We start from the raw sequence: 19,906 nt of genomic DNA, 5'->3' as shown, positions 1-19,906 counted from the left end.
TGGTCAGCCACAAGAGATACTATATACATTGTTAAGTTACATCTCTCCCAAGACAAGAATCTATAAGAAATTCTACTAAGACACTAAAATACAAGAACCATATTTATTTTTTTCTCAAATTATTTGTGCAAAAACACAGACATCAAAAATAGAATGTGTCATGGTACAACAGCTAGCAGTTCTGTTTGATTGGAAGTGAGAATAAATGAAGATAACTAGTATTACATAAAACTAGAAAGGTATGTGGGAACCAAATATGCCCATAGAATTTAAAGCTAGAAGTGACCACCTTTAAAAGTGCCCAAAAATGGTTTTTCTCATTTTCTCCCAAAATATTCCATGTGTTTCATAAAACAGAAACAAACAAGTTACTAATCAAGTAACTTTGATTATAAGTTACTAAAAAGTGTCCCTTTTACTGCATTTTTGGACCTTAATATGTTATGGCTTAAAATGTCCTCATGTCAAAAATGTGAGATTAAGAAACTTTTGGTGGTCACTTCCCGTTTTAAAATCTAAGGTCATAATTTGGCTCCCACTTATCTTTCTAGTTTTATGTCAAACTAGTTCCCTTCATATATTCTCAATTCCAGTCAAACAAGATTGCTAGCTATTGTACCATGCCACATTCCATTTTCGATGCCTACATTTTTTGCACAAATCGTTATCTGTATTTAGAAAGCCCTCTCTCCTCTTCTCAGCTTTTCAGAATTCCTAGGTCTCTTAAAGCATAGTTCAGATGCTAGTTATGTCCACTATGAGTCCTCTCCTGATTCCTGAGAGTTTTCCCTCTTAAAATACTTTTGTATATTACCTTGCATTTACTTGTACTATATCTTTAAAGCAGAATTTAAACTCCTTGGGGAAAAGACTGTTCCCAATTTGTCTTCAGATCCCTAGTAATTAGCCAAGTGCCAAGACCAAAGCTCCATAATTAAATACTGAATTACCAGCTCATTCTTCCTTCTTTCTCAAATTCAGAACCTGGCCCAAAGACTTCCTTCACCTCTTTTCCTCAGTTTGGGGACTTCAAAGCCTAATAAATTCATCTACCTCCTAAATTCCCACCTGTTCTACCTTCATACTATCCCAGTTACCCAAAGGGATAGTTGAATCACTGATCTATCACTAATAATTGTTCTATTACTGTGACTCAGAACTTTTAATATTCTTCTCTACTATTCTTCAAAATTTTCCCTATTCCTCCTGAAGCTACTCTTTGACAGTACCATGGCCACTAGCCTGTCCATTCCTCCCTGTTCTCTCAATTCATCATTTCTCTCATCCCATTATGATATCAGGTGATCTTCATCCTTTTCGTCTTACTATAAAATCCCAATCCTAGGTTATTCTGATCCTTTGTTTTATATCCCATTCAAGTGTGGCTGGAAAAACAAAAACAAAAACAAAAACAAAAACAAAAACAAAAACAAAAACAATCATATTGCTAAAATTCACTACAAATTTGTTATTTAATATTTACTAGGCCTTTACTGCTGCATGGAAATCCTTTTTCTTTTTCTCTAACTCTAAATCATTCTCCAAAGAAGCTATTTTATAAACTTTTCCTCTTTCCTCAAATCTACTATCTATCTCCTTCCCTTTCTCTCTCAGCAAAGGCTTCCCATCTCAAACCCTCTCTTCATCATACCCCCTCCTCTTCTCATCTTCTTTTCTGCAGTGTATGATGAAAAAGTGGCTCTTGTCCTTGCCAAGAAAAGCCTCTCCTCTTGTGTTCTGGATTCCATCCCCCAGTATTTCCTGTAGGCACTAGCTTGTTTTCTGGATCAATTCCTGTCTTTCATCTTCAATCTCTCCTGATACATTTGTTTATCTCAAATTTCCACTCCAAGTCTCTCCTATCCTTAAAAAAAAAACAAAAAAAAAAACAAAAAAACACAAACTTTAACTTATCTCTATTATCCTCTCAAGCTATTATCTTATATATTTCCCTTTCATAGCCAAACTCTCCAGGTGGGCTTATCAGCTGCTACAGGTTCAATTATCTTTATGCATATCAGTATCAAATAAAATTGAATCTGTCTATATCCAGCCTTTATTTCTCTCCTGGACTCCCATTAAGCATCACCAAATTGCTTGCTAGACATTTCCATCTGGTTGCCCCATTAGCTATTTCAATTCAACATATACAAAAATAGAATTCATTTATATTTTCCCTAAAACCCATTCTTATTTCAGTCATCTTTACGTCCATTAACTGCAACACAATCCTGACAGACAGGTAGGTTTGTAATTCTGGAGTGATATTTGACTCTCACCTCCCTCCATATCTCTCCATATCCAATCAGTTGTCAAATATAATCCATTCTACCTCCACAATTAACTGACTTCTTCTCTCTACTGATATAGCCTCTTCCCTGATTCAGGTTCCAATTATCTTCCTTCTAGATGGTGGCAATAATTTCTAAAATAGATTTTGAGCAGAAGAATGACATCTAGATGTGCACCTAAGGGAAAATAATCAAGCAGCAGTGCAAAGGATAGGTTAGAAAGAGAAGTTAGTTATAAGATCATCTAAAAAGGTGCAGCAATAGTCCAGAAGAAAGATGAATAGCAGTAGAAATAGAAAATAGATACAGGTGTGAGATTTATTTTAGAGGTAAAAGTGGTACAATTTCTTGGTGAGAGATTTCCAGAAATTCACAGAAAACAAAAATAGAAGAAGGAAGCCAATAATCAAATTTACTGCCTTAGATATTTATTTTAAAATGCATGAAGTATGGATAACTAGCAAGGTAAAGTAGAACTCCTTACAAAAAAAAAAAAAAAAAAAAAAAAAAAAAGGGCACATTTGAGCTCACAAATATGGAAACTTCAGGGGTTGAGACCCGTGACTAGAACATAGTTCTGAAGGATACATCTTATTCAGAGGAACAAGTTTTAGAAAAAAAAAAAAAAGTAGACAGAATTGCTTTGAATATTAACAGATGTTCTTTTGTGGAAAAAAATCATTTGGGTGATCATTGATAGAGGAAGAAAAATAAGGAAATTTATTATCAAAATATACCACAGACCATCTGAAATGACAGAGCAAACAGATAAGCTCTGGAAACAATTTCAAGCCTAAGATGAAGAGGCACATGATTTAGTAGTGAGAATGGATTTAGAATGCACCTGCTGGAATATTTCTTTCTTTCTTTCTCTCTCTCTCTCTCTCTCTCTCTCTCTCTCTCTCTCTCTCTCTCTCTCTCTCTCTCTCTCTCTCTCTCTCTCTCTCTCTCTCTCTCCCCCCCCCTCTCCCTTTGCCCCTCCCTCCTCCCCCCCACCCTCTCTTTTTCTGTCTCCCCAGTAGTATGATATAGGTCTAGGATCTGACAAAGATTCTAGATCTTTAGATTTCAAATGATCCAAAGAAGATAAAGACAATCAATCAACAAACATTTATTAAATGCTTACTATATATGACAAACACTGAGTGAGGTACTGGGGAAATAAAGACAAAAATGAAACAGTACATTAATATCTCTCCTAATCTCCAGATTCACATCTCCAACAGCCATAACATGTAAACTGTTAAACTGAATATCCCACAGATATCTCCAAAACTGAACTCATTTTCCCCATTACTGTTGATAGTACCGCCATCTTCCTAATCATCCAGGCTTGCAACTAATTCTTCTCTTTCTCATCTCCCATATCAGTCACTTTGTCAAATTCTGTTAATTCTACCTTTTTCTCATATCTCACATATTTTTACTCTCACATTGCTGTTAAACACCTAGACTATTGTCTTCAGGTTGGTTTCCCTACCTCATGTCTCTCCCTACTCCTACTTTCAGCTATTCTCTACTCAGCTATAAAAGTGATCTTCCTAAAACTCAGGTATGACCATATCATTCCTCTATTCAATAAACACTATTGGCTCTCATTATTTGCAAGATCAAGTATAAAAATTATCCATTTAGCTTTTAAAGCCTTTCATAATCTGCTTCCAACACCAACACTTTCCTCATCTTCTTACATCTTATTCCCCTCTACTAACTTTGGGAAGTTAGTGACACTAGCCTTGCTTTCCCCTGAAAAAGACATTATCTCCCAAAGTTGAATGATCCAGAACTTTCTCACTAGCCTTCCCTATGACATTGGCAGCCACCCCACAACACCCAGGAGTACTTATATTCTTGTTACCACCATGCCACCCAGGTTCGATCCTAATGAAATTAAAGTTATGTTTCTGAGTATATGGGGATGAAGCTGGTACAACATATGCTCTGGCCCCTCAAAATGATCCCCTGGGTTTGTGATGATCGATGATTATCCAAGCCAGAAAGGTTGGCGATATTGCCACGGCAACTGGTGACTAGAAAAGGCTAAGGATCACAGTGAAACTCATCATTCAGAGCAGACAGACTCAGATTGAGGTTGTACCTTCTGCCTTGATCATCAAATCTTTGAAAGAATTTCTTTAGGACAGAAAGAAGTAGAAAAATATTAAACACAGTGGAAACATCAGCCTTGATAAGATTATCAACATTGCTCAACAGATGAAACATTGATCCCTGGTACAAAACTTCTATGGAACCATTAAAGAGACCATGGGGACTGCTTAGTCTGTGGGCTACAACATCAATAGTGGTTCTGTAGGATGCTCAGCTATTTAAAAGTCACAAAGGAGACAACTATAATAAATGAACATTTGATCAAAAAAAAAAAAAAAAAAAAAAAAAAAAGGAAAAGAAAAGAGGAAAAAAAGAAAAGGAAAAATAGCCCAGAAAAGATAGGATTGGGCCAGGATGGAAAGAGCTTTATCTTAAGGGAAAAGAGTTGCTAAGGTGAAATCTATGTTTTAGGAAAAAATATTTTGGCAATTGTGTGGAAGCCAGATTGAAGTAGAGATACTGAAGTCAGGAAGACCAGTTATGCTCAATTAATTGCAATAATTTAGATGAGAGAGTCCCTGAATTATGGTGGTAGCTGGTGTGAGTGAAAAGTAGTGGATACATACAAGGGATTTGGTGGAGGTAGAAATGATGAGATTTTGCTATGGCCCCATTGTGTATCAGGAGAAAGAATGAAGTTGATAAGGGATGGAAATTTAAGGCTGAATATGTAAATAGAAAAGGGTTCCATTTATACAAGGGATGGATGAGATTACTTTTTTTTTTTTTGGATGAGATTACTAACACACTAGATAAGAGGAGATAGATCAGGCCTCTGGGGAAACACCCACGTGAATGATGATTCAATCAAGGACAGTAATAAGGAGAGGTGAGACCTAACAAAATCCAAAATTCTATAGCAGAAGTAATACCAGGAGAAATAGGAAACTAAGAATTCAAGTCTGATGATATAGAAGAAAAAAATTCTGATAAGAAAAAAAAAAGTGGTAACTAACAAAAAAAAGCCTCATATAGGCAACCTTTATTTATTTTTAAAGCAGAGACTTTCTTAATTCTTTTAAGCTTCAAATTTAGTTGAACTAGATTTCTGAGGCTCTTTCTACTATTGAGACTCTGAATAACAGGATATGGCAACTTACAGACTTCTTTTTCCTTCCAAAAACAGAATCCACATTTGGAATACTAGTTATTACTGATACATAAAGAATTCAGGCAGAAAAGCATGGGTGTTTTGGGGAAAGACAATAGACTCTATTTAGGACATTCTGGGTTTGAGATGCAGGTGGAACATCTGAGAAAGAATGGTAACAATAAATTGGAAATGAAGGTCTGAAGCAAGGGAATGAGATCCAAATTGGAGATAGAAATCTGCAAGTTATATGCATATGCATGGAGGTAAGAACTGAATATAGTATCTAAAACAGAAAATGACTTCAATATCATGCAGCCCACACCTCTAATTTCAAGATTAGATAAATCAATTTGGGCTAGTCCTAGGACCCCCAACAGGGCCAGCATAATTCAAAAAGTTGACTTTAGTTAGCTATTAACAGCAATGGCAATAATTATGGTCAACAGACTGATACAGAGGCAGCCATTAGGCTGAGTACATTTCTAATTTAGATCCAGACTGACTCATGACCAAATTACAGAGGATTATCCTTACTTACTTTCAGAGGAGACCTACTCAACATAGTGTGGCCTCCACCCCCAAAACTGATTTAGAAAGAAATGTGGACTGCAACAAGCAGGAGTCCAACATGGAAGGGAGAATTTTGGAGAAGGAACTAATTCACATGTCAGTGTTGGAACTTCAGGAAATTAAATCCTATGACACTAAGTCTAGTGCTGCAACAAGAAGAGTCCATTTTCCAACTGCCACCATCATATCTGAGTTCACCACACCAATAATGTCAACCTTTTACCAGAACTCATCCATTGTATCGCTCCAATTGCAGACAAAAAGGCAGCCTGCAAAGACTATATATAGAGAGAAAAAATTTTCTAGAACTTTCATTTAGCACAGCATGTAATTTTTTTAATGGGTAAAAAAGTCTTTATTTTAATATCAAATATAAAGTGAAATCCAATCCAATTCAATCTGAGATTCTTTCTACACTGCTAAACAAAATACTCAACATCAGAAAGGGACAAGGAGATGTAATTCAATTTGAAACTCACTAAGAATTCCCTAATGATAACTATACATTTTCCATTTGTATAGCTAACAGTTTTATTTTTGGTGATTTTTCATTAGGTGGGTGAAAATAAAGTGGGAGGAATATGAAAATATCGTCACTATCAATGTATTTAGGTATACAGAAAAGTTCATTTCTTAAAACTTTAAATGAGTAGTGATCTTCTACATCAAATGACTAGCAGAATCTTGTGATGTCAGTCCACTTTCAAAAAAATCCAGTAGTACATAACAAAAACATTGAAAGTTCAAACTATCTGAGAAAGATCCCTATTTCCACACTGGAAATAATTTCAAAGATCCTAGAATACAAAATTTAACACTTGTTACAAGATTGCTTTTTAAACCTTAAATTACTATATAAATGTGAGTTATTATTTTTTGTTAGGGTAAACTTTAAATCAAATTTAATGAGCTTGTTGAGATTAAATGAGCTTGTTGAAGGACCAGCTTAACTGGTCTACTAATTATTAACTATTTTCACAGATTTCAAACTGGAAAGCTTTACAGATTGTTTGGTTCAACCCCCTTATTTAACAATTCAGGAAACTGAGACCCAAAGAGGTGAATAAATATGTTGCATAAGGTCACAGAAGAAGGAAACAGCAGAGCCAATCTGAACCTAAGTCCTTTAATTCTAAATCTTATACTCTTTCTACTTACATATGTTCACTCATTACCAGTTCGTGTCTGCAGAGTGATAAATATTTTAGCTATTATACCCCAAAGAAGTCAATGACAGAAGAAAAGAATTCACATGAAAATATGAAGAGCAGCACTTTTTGTTGTAGTGAAGAAATGGAAACAAAATGAGTACCCTTCAAGCTGGGGAATCCATTGTAGTATATGAAAATAATGGATAATTGGGCTCAAAAAAAGACAGAAAGAACTCAAAATTGGGAAGCCATATGAAGTGATGAAACATGCAGAATCAAAATATTTACAAAATGACCACAATTATTAAAGAAAAACTTTCAAAAGCTTAATAGTATAACTATATACTATATATTAACTAGATAACTAGAGATAAAGTATAACTAGAGATAGAGAATGATATATATATGTAAAAACATTGGGATACAAAACTGTAGACAACCAAACAAAGTGTATCATTCAAAGATCAGCCCTTCACAAACCAGTCACTAACTGATAGTTCGAACTGTTTTGGCTACAAATCACTATGACAATCTCCTTTGGAAAAAGATGTTAGCATCTGTCTTCTGTAGATGGAATACTATGCTGCTGATATCAAAGATTCTTGAAGTATTAAGCTATGTATAAATATAGCCTATCTTATCCTAACTTTTAAAATGACACTGAGACAAATAGAAAAAAATTCTTCTAACCATTCCTTATTTTTCATCCCCACTGCTACCATTCTCGTTATAGTACTCATCATCACAAATCTAAATTTTTTTCTTTCCCTCCTTCAATCCATTCTAATTTTCCTTAAATTTTCACTTTCAAATTCAAAAATCTAAAAAAAGCTTACTTCAACATGCTTATTCAAAAGCTAAGATTTTCTTTTATATTGTTCTCCTTACCTAGAACTTAACACCACATTTTAATAACTATTAATTAAACATATGCTCTCACATAGTAGGTTTTGCTGGGAGCTAGGAAGACAAAAATTAAAAGAGATAGTTCATGGTTTCAAGGAAAGCACACTTTGGTAAGGTGATAAGACAAAGTATACAAGTGACAATAGTATAAATTGGAATATCTTTAGTCCAAGGAGGAGACAAGAGAAAGATTACTTTTAACTGAGAAGGAATTAGGAAAGGCTTCACTGAAGACAAGACAAATAAGCTGGATATATCAAGCTCCAGGTCAAGGCTTTTCTTGAAGCCTTTTTTGACTTTCTAGCCTTCATTCATTTGCCCACCTTTTCTGAACTATTATCACAGGATTGTAGTCTAAAATTCTCTAAAGCCCAGACTGCTCATTTTATAAAAGAGGAACGTATCTCAAAGGTTAAATTTTCACAGCCCCATCTTATACAATTTAGCACTTCCTTTTATTTTTAAAGGGGGGTCATTTATTTCATATGTTAAATCTTATCTCTCCATCTAAACTGTGCAATCTTCAGGAGTTAAGATCCCTGTTCTATGCTTTTCTATAAAAATCCAATCTATAAAAAGAAAAACATGAGATTTGTGAGTGAAGAAATGTTAGGTGGAAACCAAAGTATAGGTTGAACTGGATAGCCTCTGAATTCCTTAGAAATCTGTGATTCTGTGAAAGTGACTTAATAGATCTTAACAAAACAATGAAAAGTCTTTAGCAAAATTCAATATTTATGAGAACCAAAGTTGCTATACTCCCTTTCATGTCTTCAATGATATCTTCTTACAAACTCATTCTTGTTTTAGTTGATCAAGGCACAAGAGTTCTCACACTAGTCATTTCCCACCCTTTTACTACTGGAGAATTCCCAGAGTATTCCATGGAAATGAACTACTAAGGCATTGTCACCTATCATTACTAATGTGGCTTGAAAGAAAGATTGGGGTTGAATTGTGTATGATGAGGTGATTGTTTAAAAAAAAAAAAAAAGGTAAAAAAACAAATTATTTCATAAAAACGGGGCATAAAAGGAAGAACAAATATATAAGAAACAGATGAGATGGAGAGCTAGCAATACTGGAACTTTTCTCTCACTTGGATTAAAGAAGAAACAACACATGCATTTAAAGAGGTTTAGAAATTTTCTAAACTTGTAGAGAAGTGAGAAAACTTGGGGGCGGGGAAAGAACTTTTGGGAGGGAATAAAAAAAAAAACCCTCTGCCGTATTTTCTCCTGAGAGTCTTCCTACCAAGGTCTGGTTCAACAGAGAAGCATACAATTCTGGGTTAAACAGGCCTTTAAGAGATAGTTTTGAAACCTAGCCACCACCTAACATTGTCTCTATAAAGAAAGTAAAATTTCAGTTACAAATCCTAACTCATAATGGAATATTTAGAATATGAGGTTTTACTGATACCTATATTTTTAGAAAAATGTGATAAGTTAGTTTCTTTAAACAGAACTTAAATGTATTTTTCTTTAGATTTACTAAAATTTCTCATTCCTCAAGCCACAATTTTTTACATTCTTTTAACAATCTATAAAATCACTGCTGTAGCACATGGTATTATGCATTCTCCAGCTTAAGACTCTCTAAATGTTCATCAAAATGTAGAATAATTATACTAAGCCAAATGAAATTTCCATCATTTCTAATTAATCAGTAATTAAAATACATAACCACCCAAGGTGCTGAAACCTCACTCAATATGCAAATTAAATTCATTACAATATATTTACATATCATTAATTAAAAATCTGCAATTCTGTAATGAACTGTATGAGATTGCTGATGCCAAAATAAAAATGATATGTCATTTTGTTTAGGCTTGTTTTCCTCTCCAGATATTTTTGCACATGGCAACAGTGCTAAAGAAAAAGGTCTCAAAATTCATAAAAATGGCTATGTCAAAGCTCTTGGAAATGCTACCCTTTTCAAAATAAAAATTTGTAAATAAATGAACAGCTAAACTTATAGATTGAGTTTAGGAATATTCCAATTTGAACTAAAAAGTAGTAGAAGAAAACTGTAAAGAAATAAGTTTCCTATAAGAAAAATCAGAACCTTGTATCAGAATTTATGCCCAAGCTTATATAGTCTAATGTCAAAATTACTGCATGTTTCTAACTTTTGTTCTGCAAATCATTTGTCCACTTCACAATATGGTAACCTGGAACCTGTGGACCTGAGTTAAAATTCTGCCTCTGATGCTTACTACCTGTGTGATACAAACAAGGTCACAAAGTTGGCTGGGTCTCAATTTCCTCATTTGTAAAATAAGAGGGTTGGATTCTATGGCTTCAGACTTTATTTCTAGCTCCAGGGCTCTCACTGTCCTCTACCTTTCGATCTTTTGCCTCTCCCCTTCCTTCTTTAGAGTAAGCCTAAAACTTTTTTTGCAGATTCCACCTAAAGCTCCTAGTCCTGCATTGTAGAATCAAGAACAGCTTCAATCATCCCTTTCATATGAAAGCCTTTAAAATACAAAGTTAGCAATCATATCCTTTCTTCTGAACATTAATTATCTTTCTGTTAAAGCATGTGAACATATTATTGGACTGCCATAGGATACTTGTATCTCCCACTTTCAGAGCACTCAAACTCCTCAACAGTTATCTCTCATATGAATGATTGTTCAGCTCTGCATGCACACAATGTCTTCTGTAAATTTGGTAAGTCTGATTCATTTTTTATTTTGTTTGTTTTCTAGAACTGTGAGTTTTAGCACATAACAAATAACTTCTACCAATTCAGAATGTGACCTTCTCTACAAATTACAGGGTCTTAAGAATTCCACGGGACACTGAGAGATTAGGTGACCTGTCCATGATCACATAGTCCATATATACCAAAAGGACCTGAATCCAGATCTCTTTCCATTGTGTCATATTATTCCCTCGTCTTTTTGTAATTAGTAAAATAAATAAATAACTAAATAAAAATAAACAACTAAACAGATAAAGATCAAGGATAGGTTGTCTTTATTATAGATATCCCTCCAAGTTGACATTAATTTTTTAGTGATGACCCTGGTTCTAGTCATTTAAATAGTTCCCATACCAACTAATTATTTCCATCATATCCAGTCCATATCCCTCCATCTTGTCCATATAAATAACATAAGATTACATGAAAAATTTTGCTGAAATTCAGGTAAGCCATTTCTATGGTATTTCTCAGTTCTCCCAGTCTTTAGTAACTCTCTCAAAAAAAGGAAATTAGATTAATCGAAAATGATCTTTTCTTGATAAAGCTGGTTGTTTTGAGTGATTCTGTTTCCTTTTTACACATTTATAACTATCCTTTTAATTACTCTTATAAGAAATGACAAATGTTTTTTGTTAAAAAATGAAAAAGCAAAACCAGAAGAATAGACATAGTGACTATAATATGTAAATTAAAAGAACATTAAAAAGAAGGTGATAGCTTATAACCACTAATTTTGGTCTTGGAGAACAGATAATGGATATTGGTTCTGGGCATTCTATCTAGCTGGCTTCCATGCCTGGAATGTTCTCTCTCCTCTACACCAACTACTGATCTCTTAAGTTTCTTTTAACTACCAACTAAAATCCATCTTCTTAAGAGGTAGTCTTCACTAACCCTTCTTAATCCCAGTACTTTCTGCTAATTATTTCTAATTTATCCTGTATAAAGCTTATTTTGTACATGTTGTTTCCCCCATTAGATTGTTATATCCTTGAGGGCAGCAACTGTCTTTTGTCTCTACTGTCTTTTGTATCTATCCTCAATCTTTAACATGATGCTTAACAAATGTATATGATTGATTTAACATAAATCATGGGATTTATAACATAAAATGGGAAAACATTACTTGCAGTGCTTCCCTCAAAGGATTGCTGTGAGGGTTTAAGACACTTATATAATAGTTTTTAAACTTTAAAAGGCTATAGGAGTCAGTAATTATTATTATAGTATATAGTACAGTCTATTATATAGTATAGTATATAGTATTTATTATTATAGACACTACTCATTTTTCATAACTTGTATTCAACAAATGGCATAAAGATATCAATGACATCTGGAAAAGATTATGTAATGGCAATATATAACTGAAAGAACCTTTTAGAAAAAAGTTAGGGACAGGAACAAGAATAGCACAAAATAAAAGGAGGCAATTATACCTAAGATTTTCTTTACATGTTACAAATATATTTCCTTTTGAAGTATTTAAAAGACAATACCCAATTTTTTTACTTTAAATATTTTAAACTGATGATGAAATTGACATGAAGAAAAGGGTCAAGGATAATAAACTTTAATCTCTGCTATATTAAGAGTATCCAAACTAAAGTTTTAAAGAAAGTCCAACCTTTCTGAAAAAATTTGGAACTATGCTCAAAAGGACATCAAACTGTTCCCTTTGATCCAGCAGTCTCACTACTGAGTCTGAATCCCAGAGAGATCATAAAAAAGGCAAAAAGACACAAAGGTGCAAAAATGTTTGTAGCAGCCCTTTTTGTAGCGGCAAGGAACTGGAAACTGAGTGGATGACTATTAGGGAATGACTGAATAAGTTATAGTATGTGAATGATAAAATATTATTGTTCTATAGGAAACAATCAGTAGGATGATTTCAGAAAGGACTGGAGAGATTTATATGAACTGATGCTAAGTGAAATGTGTAGAACCAAGAGAACATTGTACATACAAGAAGATTATGTAATAATCAACTATGGTGGACTTGGCTCTTTTCAACAAGGAGGAGATTTAGGCCAATTCTTTTTTTTTTTTTTTTTTTCTTTTTCCCTGAGGCTGGGGTTAAGTGACTTGCCCAGGGTCACACAGCTAGGAAGTATTAAGTGTCTGAGACCAGATTGGAACTCGGGTCTTCCTGAATTCAAGGCTGGTGCTCTATCCACTGCTGCCCCGATTTTAATAGAGAACCATCTGCATCCAGAGAGAGATTTGTGGGGACTGTATGTGAATCACAACACAGTATTTTCACCCTTGTTGTTATTGGGTTTGCTTATTTTTTTCTTTCTTTTTTTTTTTTCCTCCTTTTTTATCTGATTTTTCTTGTATGTCATGATAAATGTGGAAATATGTTTAGAAGAACAGCATATATTTAACCTATGTTGGATTACTTAGTGTCTAAGGGACAGGGGACCAGGAAAGGGAGGAAGAAAAATTGGAATTCACAGGTGAATGCTGAAAACTATCATTGCATGTATTGTGAAAAATAAAAAGCTAACACCCAGCTAAAGAACTCTGGGAAATGAGTATGAACCACTACATAGCATTTCCAATCCCTCTGTTTTTGTCCGCTTGCATTTTTTATTTTCTTCACAGGTTAAGTGTACATTATTTCAAAGTCCAGTTCTTCTTGTGTAGCAAAATAACTGTATGGATATGTATACATATATTGCATTTAACAAATACTTTAACATATTTAACATGTATTGGTCTACCTGCCATCTGGTGAAGGGGGTGGGGAGAAGGAGGGGAAAAATTGGAACAAAAGGTTTTGCAAGGATCAATGCTGAAAAATTACCCATGCATATATCTTGTAAATAAAAAGCTATAAAGAAAAAAGAAAAATAAGAAAAGGGAAAAAAAAAAAAGAAAAAGTTATTATAAAAGTAAAAAAAAAAAAAGAAAGTTAAAACTAAGACTTTATTTAATCAAGTAATATGTGTAAAATCAGAAAAGGTCAATCAAAATTAATTCAAGAATCAGAAGGAAGGAAGGAAGCACTCCACCTGGGAAAGTAGCATGTTCTGAAGTCTTTTTTTTTTTTTTTTTTGGTAGTTTTAAATCTATAACCTATTCTTGAGGTAGCACTGATGATACAGTGTACAAAGTGGGGCTTATCATTAAGCTCAACATTTTGATCTGACTTCATCTGGAAATCGTTTGTGGCCAGTTATAGATACAATGTATAACATGAGAAATTCCTGAAGAAAGCTTTATAAATTAGGCAAGGAGTACTAGATCAGTGTTGGGCTTGGACAATGGACTTAACTTGAAATGTTTCAGATGTTTCTAGAGTCCCAAAAATAGCTTTTGAATATAGGCAAGGCTAGAGGACAGCTGGAGGCTAATAGGGCAAAGTCCATACTTAACATCTTTGAAGAGCTTTGATCAGCATAATAACTAACTACAATTCCTAAGACTTAGGATAAAATATGCTATCCAAATTCAAACAGGGAGCTGAATGGACTCGAGAGTGCAAAATAAAGCATATTTTCTTTTCTTTTTCCTTCTCTTTTTGGACACAAACAATATGATAATTTGTTCTGCATAGCTTTATGTATTTGTAAGGATGGTTGTTTTTCTTGCTTCTCAATGGGTGGGAAAAGAGGGAAAATTTGTTTTGGGGTACATTTTTTATTCATTTTAAACAAATAAAAAATGATAAAAGAAAAAACACTTTCATTTAAACAGCAGAACATGAGAGAATTCAATACAAAACAATAAATTTGCATTTTAAGAAAAGCTATATAACACAACATATTGTTTTCAAAGCTACACAGCTTTTCTATGCTTCCTTCTAGGTTCTCTTTTGTTCTCTGCTATGCACTTTTAACCATTTTCCCCCCTCTCCTTTCCCAGGAGTTAATTAAACATGCACATATATATATATCCATATACACAGATACATATACAAACATACATAAATATGTCAACACCCTACTATATTTATTTTCACTTGTCATTCTCTGCATTTTCCTTCATAAGACCATGTCTTTCCATGTTTTTCTAAATCAACCTATTTCCTATACCGAAGTAGTATTCCAAAACAATCAATACAATACAATCCAATACAGCCCATCTGATAAGGTTGTCTATTAAAAGTTTTTTCCCCAGTGTACTGCATTCTTTCTATTCTTGGCTACAATGACTTTATTTGTATAAGAATACTTTAATTTAAAATAATTGAAATTCAAACCCAAAGATACCAACATTAGGGACAAAAATTCATTATTCGGAAGAAACTGTTGAGAAAACTGGAAATTAGTATGGCAGAAATTAGATATGGACCCACACTTAACACCATATACCAAGATAAGATCAAAATGGGTCCATGATTTAGGCATAAAGAATGAGATCATAAATAGATTAGAGGAACAGAGAATAGTCTACCTCTCAGACCTGTGGAGGAGGAAGGAATTTATGACCAGAGGAGAATTAGAGATCATTATTGATCACAAAATAGAAGATTTTGATTACATCAAACTAAAAAGTTTCTGTACAAACAATACTAATGCAAACAAGATTAGAAGGGAAGTAACAAATTGGGAAAATATTTTTAAAAGTAAAGATTCTGACAAAGGTCTCATTTCCAAAATATATAGAGAACTGACCCTGATTTATAGGAAACCAAACAAACCATTCTCCAATTGATAAATGGTCAAGGGATATGAACAGACAATTCTCAGATGATGAAATTGAAACTATTTCCACTCATATGAAAGAGTGTTCCAAATCACTACTGATCAGAGAAATGCAAATTAAGACAACTCTGAGATACCACTACACACCTGTCAGATTGGCTAAAATGACAGGAACAAATAATGATGAATGTTGGAGGGGATGTGGGAAAACTGGGACACTGATACATTGTTGGTGGAGTTGTGAAAGAATCCACCCATTCTGGAGAGCAATTTGGAACTATGCCCAAAAAGATGTCAAACTGTGCATACCCTTTGACCCAGCATTGCTGTTATTGGGATTATATCCCAAAGAAATACTAAAGAGTGGAAAGGGACCTGTATGTGCCAAAATGTTTGTGGCAGCTCTTTTTGTTGTAGCTAGAAACTGGAAGTTGAATGGATGTCTATCAATTGGAGAATGGTTGGGTAAATTGTGGTATATGAAGGTTATGGAATATTATTGCTCTGTAAGAAATGACCAGCAGGAGGAATACAGAGAGGCTTGGAGAGACTTAAATCAACTGTTGCTGAGTGAAATGAGCAGAACCAGACGATCACTATACACTTCAACAACAATACTGTATGAGTATGTATTCTGATGGAAGTGGAAATCTTCAACATAAAGAAGATCCAACTCACTTCCAGTTGATCAATGATGGACAGAAACAACTATATCCAGAGAAGGAACACTGGGAAGCGAATGTAAATTGTTAGCACTACTGTCTATCTACCCAGGTTACTTATACCTTCGGAAGCTAATAATTAATGTGCAACAAGAAAATGGTATTTACACACACATATTGTATCTAGGTTATATTGTAACACATGTAAAATGTATGGGATTACCTGCCATCGGGGGGAGGGAGTGGAGGGAGGGAAGGGATAATTTGGAAAAATGAATTAAAAAAAAATAAAAAATAAATAAATAAAATAAAATAATTGAAATTATCCATATTATACTTCAATAATGCTCTTATAATATAAATTAAGGTCTGATACTCCTGAATCTCCTTCCTTTACAACTTTCCCCCCAGTCTCTCAAAAGCTTGACTTTTGTTCTTCCAAAAGAACTATTATTATTTTTTCGAACCCTTAAAATTTTTTAGTAATTTAATTGAGATGGCATTGATAGATTAGTTAGGTAAAATTGTTATTTTTTTATATTGGTTTCATGTACCTAAGAACAATAAATATTATTCCAATTATTTACTCTCTTATTTCTTTCTAAATTTAGAAGATTTTAGAAGAAGAAATATGTTGTTCCCATTTCAACCCTTTTCTGATGAGAGTAAGGCTCTAGCACTATGCTCACTACTGCCCCCCCAACCCAACTTGTTTCAGACCTGAAAATTAAATATATACATGTAATGTTCTCTTTTTTGGTTTTCTTGGGGTCTCTGGGAACAGCCTTCTTTTCAGTTGGAGTAATCACCACAAATACAGCCAGGTGTTAAAGTCCAAATTCTTTATTATCTCTTTCATTTCATCTATCATTTCATCTCCTTCACTTGGTGCTCAGCTAGTTTTCTGAGAGGACTACCTCTCTCCTTGGTCCCAAGAGCTTGAACACTCGCCTATTTTCTCTGCCCTTTGAAATCTCCCCAAATCCAAAGGTTTGTGCTTCAGTCTCCAGCCACCACAAAGGTGGATGATGGAATGAATCTGTCTCAGCCTCTGAGAGCTTCTAATGCACTTGTCTTCTCTGCCTCTGAGAGATTCCCCTCTGTGGCTCTCAGTTCCAGCTTATATGCTCCACACTGAGTATAAACTAATCATTATATCACTAAGAAACCATTATTTGTTGTAGTATTAAATCAATGCTAAACTAGATTTAACCATTGTCTCCTCAATTCCTTGTTTCAAGTTCTGGCCCATAACATGTGTGTGTGTGTGTGTGTGTGTGTGTGTGTGTGTGTGTGTGTGTGTGTGTGTGTGTGTGTTTTTAAAGGAAGATTGAAAGCCAAGTGGAGGATAAACTGGAGTAAGTAAAGACTTGAGGGGAGGGAGACAAGTCAGAAGAAGGGAGATATATACAAGAGATATTTCACTTGATAATAGACAGAAAAGGACTTTTGAGAGTGTAAGGAGTAGAAGATGACACATATTGTGAGCTTGTGTGATTGGAAAGATGATAATGCCCTCAAAAATTATAGGGATGTCCAGAAAAGGGAAAGATTTGGAGGAAAAAACAATGAGTTCCATTTTGATTACAATGAGTTTAGGAATCCTAGAAGTATCTAGTTCTAGATATCCAAAAGGCAGTTGGAGATGGGATACTGGAAGTCAGGAGAAACCTGAAGGCTAAACAAATAGATCTGAGAATAATCTATATAGAAATGATAACTGAGTCATTTGAATCAATTGAGTAATTGAAATGAAAACTTATGAGATCACCAAAAGCATAAGGGGGGAAAAAAAAGGACCAGCATAGAACCTTGGAGAATACCTGGGCAAGATGAAGATACACCTTCCTAGAGAAATCAACTAAAAAATTATTAGAAATAATCCATAACTTCAGCAAAGTTGTAGGATACAAAATTAATCCACATAAATCATTAGCATTTTTATACATCACTAATAAAATCCAACACATGAGATATAAAGAGAAATTCCATTTTAAATAATTGGCAATAGTATAAAATATTTGGGAATCTATCTGCCAAGGGAAAGTCAGGAACTATATGAGCAAAACTACAAAACACTTTCCATACAAATAAAGTCAGATCTAAGCAACTGGAAAAATATCAAGTGCTCTTGGATAGGTCGCACTAATATAATAAAGATGACAATACTCCCTAAACTAATCTATATACCAATCAAACTCCCAAGAAACTATTGTACTGACCTAGAAAAAAATAACAGCAAAATTCATCTGGAACAACAAAAGGTCAAAAATTTCAAAGGAATTCATGAAAATCAGAGATATGAACAGACAATTTTCAGATGAAGAAATTGAAACTATTTGTAATCACATGAATAGGTGCTTCAAATCACTACTTATCAGAGAAATGAAAATTAAGACAACTCTGAGATACCCACTACACACTTCTTGGATTGGCTAAGATGACAGAAAAAGATAATGACAAATGTTAGAGGGGATATAGGAAAACTGCAACACTGGTACATTGTTGGTGGAACTGTGAAGGCTCCAACCATTCTGGAGAGCAGTTTGGAACTATGCTCAAAAAGTTATCAAATTGTGCATACCCTTTGATCCAGCTGTGTTTTTATAGGGATTATATCCCAAAGAGATATTAAAGAAGGGAAAGGGACCCATATGTGCAAAAATGTTTGTGGTAGCCCTCTTTGTAGTGGAAAGAAACTGGAAAACTGAGTGTGTAGCCATCAATTGGAGAATGGCTGAATAAATTGTGGATATGAATGCTATGGAATACTATTGTTCTTTTGCTGAGGCAATTGGGATTAAATGACTTGTCCAGGGTCACAAAGCTAGGAAGTGTTAAGTGTCTTGAGACCAGATTTGAAATCAGGTCCTCCTGACTTCAGGGCTGGTGCTCAATCCACTATGCCATCTAGCTGCCCCAGGAACACTATTGTTCTGTAAGAAACGACCAGCAGGATGATTTCAGAGAGGTCTGGAGAGGCTTACATGAACTGATGCTAAATTAAATGAGCAGAATCGGGAGATCATTATACACGGCAACAACAAGACTATACCATGATCAATTCTGATGGAAATGGCTCTCAACAACGAGAGGATTCAAACCAGTTCCACTTGTTCAGTGATGAAGATAGCCATCTACACCCAGAGAGAGAACCATGGGAACAGAGTATAGAACACAACATAGCATTCTCACTTTCTCTGTTGTTATTGCCTGCATTTTGTTTTCTTTCTCAGTTTTTCTTTTCCTTCCTTCTTGATCTGATTTTTCTTGTGCAGCAAGATAACTGTATAAATATGTATACACATATTAGATTTAACATATATTTCAACATATTTAACAGGTATTGATTGGACTACCTGCCAGCTAAGAAGGGAAAAATTTGGAACAAAAGGTTTTGCAAGGGTCAATGTTGGAAAAATTAAAATTATGGTATGCTCTGTAAATAAAAATATAAATAAAAAAAGATGAAGATACATCCAAAGAGAATGAGGAATGATTAGACAAGAAGAGAACCAAGAGAAAGCAATGTCATAGAAACCTAGAGGGAAAAAAAAAAAGCATGATAAGGCTGTAGAGAGGTCAAAAAGAATAAGGACTGAGAAAAAACTAGGAGAAGGTCTGTTTGCCTCTCAAAATGCAAATGAGTCAGAAAATTTAGTTTGTTTAATATTACTTGCACTGGAGATCACAATTTTGTACACAAAATAATATGAAACAGTATCAGGAGGGGAGGGTCACTGATTTTATACAACCA

General features: G+C 34.3%; 1 protein-coding gene across 1 annotated transcript in view; it reads right to left on the bottom strand.

The window, feature by feature from the left end:
- The window catches only part of PBX4 (PBX homeobox 4), a 57,438-nt gene that overhangs the window by 25,510 nt on the left and 12,022 nt on the right, over positions 1-19,906 (bottom strand). The window lies entirely within an intron of this gene.

The sequence above is a fragment of the Sminthopsis crassicaudata genome, chromosome 1, assembly GCF_048593235.1.
Source record: "Sminthopsis crassicaudata isolate SCR6 chromosome 1, ASM4859323v1, whole genome shotgun sequence".
Taxonomy (NCBI): Eukaryota; Metazoa; Chordata; class Mammalia; order Dasyuromorphia; family Dasyuridae; genus Sminthopsis; species Sminthopsis crassicaudata.
This window is presented reverse-complemented; position numbering and strand designations above follow the sequence as displayed.